The sequence below is a fragment of the Ambystoma mexicanum genome, chromosome 9, assembly GCF_040938575.1.
Source record: "Ambystoma mexicanum isolate Mex_15411 chromosome 9, UKY_AmexF1_1, whole genome shotgun sequence".
NCBI lineage: Eukaryota > Metazoa > Chordata > Amphibia > Caudata > Ambystomatidae > Ambystoma > Ambystoma mexicanum.
In genome coordinates this window covers 124,645,260-124,650,842 of record NC_090931.1, presented here as the reverse complement: position 1 = coordinate 124,650,842, position 5,583 = coordinate 124,645,260, and the positions used below count along the sequence as shown (strand labels likewise).

General features: G+C 49.4%; 1 long non-coding RNA gene across 1 annotated transcript; it reads right to left on the bottom strand.

Moving 5' to 3' along the window:
* Positions 1-381: 381 nt before the first annotated feature.
* Positions 382-1,455, bottom strand: LOC138489593 (uncharacterized). Its single transcript, XR_011274825.1, has 3 exons — positions 1,385-1,455; positions 1,201-1,282; positions 382-845 (listed from the first exon to the last, which is right to left on the bottom strand). It is a non-coding gene; the product is annotated as an uncharacterized lncRNA (long non-coding RNA).
* Between the last annotated feature and the right edge of the window lie 4,128 nt (positions 1,456-5,583).

Below are 5,583 nucleotides of genomic sequence, written 5' to 3'. Positions count from 1 at the left end.
TGCCCCACAGTGCTGGGGGGTGGGGGTGGTGTGAGACATGGGTGGGGGCCTGGTGGAGGCTGCCCCTGGTGGCTGGGGGGTGGGGGTGGTGTGAGACATGGGTGGGGGCCTGGTGGAGGCTGCCCCTGCACTGCTGGGGGGTGATGGTTGTGGTGGGAGACATGGGTGGGGGCCTGGTGGAGGCTGCCCCTGGTGACTCGGGGGGTGGGGGTGGTGGGAGACATGGGTGGGGGCCAGGCGGAGGCTGCCCCTGGTGGCTGGGGGGTGGGGGTGGTGGGGAACATGAGTATGCAAACACTGAAAAGAGCAGGGTAACTCTAGCCTCCGGACCAGAGTATTATAATAACATCAAGAAACAGAAAAGATATGTCCAGAGCAAAGTATATTTAGAAAAAATGTATCCAAATTTATTAAAGATGATACAAAAATTGAAAACTGGTGAATAAATCACACAAAGTTATTGTACACTAATCATTTTAACATAACAAAACAGCAGCAACAATATGCCGAAAATCGGCTAAAACTACATCACTCATACTCAACATACCAAGTTCATTCATACACACACAACTCATCATACCGTGGCACACATCCAAAGTACTACAAAACACCAAAAAACATGCTAAAAACCAATGGGGAAGAGGAATTCATAACTAGTCCCCATAATAACACACATTATTGCGGTGTTTACAAACAATAGAAATAATTCACAAACAATCTATTGTCAGGGTGGATAGAAAAAACAGACGCAAAGATCACATCCCTGTAGAATTTTTCTCTCGACCGGTTTCGACGTGTAGTAGTGGTTAACTGAACGTCTTCCTCAGGAGGTGGATGTTACCATTCTGCAAAACAAGTACGCAAAAGCGACTATAAGCTACTACATGAAAAAGTCTTTGCCGACTGCCTATAACATACAATTAAAAAGGAGAAACAGGACTGCTAGCTAGCAGCCTGAATTGTTAAAAACAATTTAGGAACCGTGTATACCATAGTGAAAATAAGCATATACGGCCCCCGCTACAACAGCTGTGTAAACCAGAGCAAAAGGGTAAGTGACTCCCAAAAGAGAACCGTGCAAGATGAGAGGGAACCTTCAGGACCATGGTGAATCGACAACAAGAATGTGTATATATAATAATATATATCTAAATATCACTGGCAATATCTGTGTCTAAAAAAGACTAATAGTGGACTAACCTGATGAAAACCTTACTACTGCAACAATCTATGCAGTGTAGTGTGGCCAGTCACACGAAACAATTCAGGACTAAAACATAACCTGAAACAAGAAACAAGACCAGAATGCACTAGGTCAGGTAAATGAAAAACCTAAATTCAAAGTGGAGTGTCTATAACTGAGGCAAAAGTACTAATATCTCACCTGAAGGGCGCCCCATGCAGTTTAAGATGATCCAGCAATACATGTATTTGAAAAGTGAAGAGGCAGCGCCATTTAGCCTTAGCCTTCAACGCCGTCTGCAAATGAACATGAGTATGACATGGGTGGGGGCCTGCTGGCAGGTGCCCCACAGTGCTGAGGGGTGGGGGTGGTGGGGAACATGAGTTGGACATGGGTGGGGGCCTGCTGGCAGGTGCCCCACAGTGCTGGGGGGTGGGGGTGGTGGGGAACATGAGTTGGACATGGGTGGGGGCCTGCTGGCAGGTGCCCCACAGTGCTGGGGGGTGGGGGTGCTGGGAGACATGGGTGGGGGCCTGGTGGAGGCTGCCCCTGGTGTCTGGGGGGTGGGGGTGCTGGGAGACATGGGTGGGGGCCTGGTGGAGGCTGCCCCTGCACTGCTGGGGGGTGGGGGTGGTGGGAGACATGGGTGGGGGCCTGGTGGAGGCTGACCCTGGTGACTGGGTGGTGGGGGTGATGGGAGACATGGGTGGGGGCCTGGTGGAGGCTGCCCCTGGTGTCTGGGGGGTGGGGGTGGTGGGAGACATGGGTGGGGGCCTGGTGGAGGCTGCCCCTAGTGGCTGGGGGGTGGGGGTGGTGGGAGCATGGGTGGGGGCCTGGTGGAGGCTGCCCCTGGTGACTGGGGGTGGTGGGAGACATGGGTGGGGGCCTGGTGGAGGCTGCCCCTGCACTGCTAGGGGGTGGGGGTGGTGGGAGTCATGGGTGGGGGCCTAGTGGTGGGTGCCCCTGGTGGCTGGGGGTGGTGGGAGACATGGGTGGGGGCCTGGTAGAGGCTGCTCCTGCACTGCTGGGGGTGGGGGTGGTATGTATGTATGTATGTATTTAGTTTTTATATAGCGCCGATAGCCCACAGGCATCAGGGCGCTTGTACATAAAACACTGCTCCTGCAAGACCAAAAACAGACAACACGTATGGGACGAACAAACGGTACAGCTAGCTAATAAGCGACACGAACTCTAACTAGGACCTGCGCCCACGGATTCTTATCTAAAGAGGTATGTCTTCAGCCTCTTCCTGAAGACTGGGAGACTGGCTTCGGACCTAAGTGATTCAGGGACGCTGTTCCACAGTTTGGGAGCCAGCACGAGAAAGGATCTACCCAACCCTGTTTTTAGCTTAAACTTGGGCACAAGCAGAAGACATTTTCCACCCGAGCGAAGGTTTCTGGTGGGGTTGTAGGGCCTTAAGTGTGTTCTCAAATAGGAAGGCGCTGAGCCATACAGGCATTTATGAACCAAGCAGAGGGCTTTGAACTTAATGCGCTCCTCTACCCTGAGCCAATGCAGCGCTAGCCTCTCTTCAGTAACATGGTCTTTCCTTTTCAGATTTTTTACTATTCTGACCGCATTGTTCTGGATCACCTGACAACTAGATAGATCCTTGGAAGTGGCCCCCAGCAGCAGGGCGTTCCCGTAGTCTAGCCGTGAGAGAATGATGGCTCTGGCTATCGTTGCCCTGTTTGCTTCATTAAGCAATGGTTTGATTGCCTTCATGAGCCTAAGATAATAAGCTGAATTTTTTTGGAGGAAGTTAGTTTGGGCGTGAGAGTCGACAACTGAATCGACCATCATGCCTAGGGTCTTCACCTTTGGGACCACTTGGATAGTGGCATTTTTAATTTGAAAAGAGCTGTACTCTGCTCCCAGTTTCTCCAACTGACGACTGGAGCCAAACAACATCAATTCTGTTTTGGAGTCGTTCAGGCACATCCAATTTGCCTGCATCCAGTCGTCAATTAGCTTATAAACCTTGGTAAGCGTTTCACTATCTGTGGCGTGGTTCCTACCCCCCAACTCCAATATGAGTTGGGTATCATCTGCGTAGTTGGTAAATGACACTCCGGCATTCACCAGAAGGGTGCACAGAGTGCGCATGTAAATGTTAAAGAGCATTGGGGATAGGCTAGCACCCTGGGGCACTCCGAATAAGATGTCGCAAGAATCGGAGAAACTATTACCCCAGTGAACTCTCGCTTGGCGGTTGGAAAGAAAGGATAAGAGCCAGTCAATAGCTCCCTCCGAGCAACCAACGCTCTCCCTAAGCGCCTTGATAAGAAGACTGTGATCCACTAGATCGAATGCTGCGCTGAGGTCCAAAAGCATCAGCATCCCCAGTTTGTTATTGTCCAGCATCGTCAACATCTGATTCTGCAGATCTAGCATAGCTGTTTCGGTGCTGTGAGATGCTCTAAAGCCGGATTGTTGTTGGTGTAGAATCTCCTGTTCTTCAACATAGTGTTGGAGCTGTTGTGTAGCTAGCCTGTCCAACAGTTTGAGAACAAAATTTGAATTGGTGATGGGGCGAAGATTAGCGGGATCCTTGGGATCTAGTCCCGCTTTTTTGACGAGAGGAGTGATGGTAACTCTCTTCAGATCTTTAGGTACCATACCCTCCTGAAAAGACGCGTTCACTATTCTCCGGAGGATGGGAGCAAATAAGACCTTGTGTTGTAGAATAATGCTGGGGGGCAGGACATTTTCTGCGCAGGTCGTAGGTTTCATGTTGTTCAATACCTCTAGCATATGTTCTTCTGAGATGGGGTCAAATTTAAAGAGTTGTTCCCTGACCGGTGCATTCCCTTCAGTGGGGCGGATCTCCTGATTGTGGGTGGATCTAGCTTTGATAATGTTTTGCCTCGCCTTTTCTATTTTGGCTTGAAAGGCACTAAGTACCATGTTGCAGTCCTCCTTAGATGGAGTGAAAGGGGGAGTGAGAGATACAGGTTTTTCTATGCTTTTCAAAATGTTGAAGAGTTTGCTTGTGTTGTTATCAGCATGCTCAATTTCGGTATTGAAGAAGTTAGCCTTAACTGTCTTGATTTTCTCTTTATATTCCCTATCCTTCCTTTTCCAGCTTGCTTTACTATCCACCGATTTATCTGATATCCATTTTCTTTCCAGGATCCGTTTTTCCTTCTTCAGTAGAAGAAGCTCAGGTGTGTACCATTTTTGGTTGTTGCTATTCCCCCTGGTTAGTTTGGTGGTGAGAGGCGCCTCAGTTTCTACTAACTCGACTAAGTGTTTGTTATATTTCTCTAATAGTTCGGTGCAAGCGTCCTGATCCTGAAAAGAGCGCCAAATTTTCTCCAAGCAAGGCTTGAGCTGAAATTCATTTAAGTTTTTGAAATTTCTGATTTCTGCCTTAATATGGGGATTTTGCTTGTGTGTATAGCATGGCAACTTAAGTTTGGCTAATATCAAATGATGATCACTCCATATGCAGGGAGTAGTGCTGCAGTTTTGTAAGAGGATATTGTGACCACACAGCCAGTCCAGCTGGTTTCCCTGGGGGGTGGTAGGATCTTTATTAAGGACTTTAAAGTCGAGATTATTCAAAGCTTTCTCCAGTGCTATGGCCCCTTTGTCTCTCTTGTTACCACGCCAGAGGTTCCAGTCTCCCATGACGATCGTGGACACGTTAACCGATCTCAAGGAGTTTAGGTGGGAACAGAGTTCCAGTGAAAAATCTGAGACCAATGATGGAGGTCTATAGATAGCTATAAGATTGAGACAATTGTTGGGGGAGAAAATTAGTTTAAGATGTAGTGCTTCGCACCCGCTAAAGCCTATAGATACCTTGAAGAGTTTGAGACTGTTCTTGGCAATAATTGCTACTCCACCTCCCCTGCCCCGTACTCTGTTGTCGTAATAAATAGTGTAATCTGCTGGAACGGCCTGCTCGCATGTGGGTCCTACAGGGTCTTTGAGCCAAGTTTCTGTTATGCAGAGAATGTCGAAATTATGGCAGGATATCATGTCTTTAATGTTGATGGCATGTTTGGTTAGGGAGCGTGTATTAAGCAGACCAATGTTCAGGCACGTCCATTTCTCCGTACCGTCCCTAAGGGTGTCTACAGGCGTGTTCCCCACCCTTTCATGACTGTTGGCCTCCTCCCCCTCCGCCCGACTCCCCTGTGTGACTACAGCTGGTACATGCATGTCACAAGCCCCCACTTACCGAGGTACTAGGGCACCAGGTGAGTTTTGCAAGCCCGTAGGTCCGCTAGGAGAGATAGAGGTCCCAACGTGAGGTTGCGCCGAACGCCCGTACGTCCGGCCACGGACCGGCACAGACCGGCTTGCCCCCTTCGCGCCGGCGCGTTCGCGCCGCGTTTAAACTGATAAGGCAGCCTAAAACTACCAGGCTGCTGGGATGTGTAGTT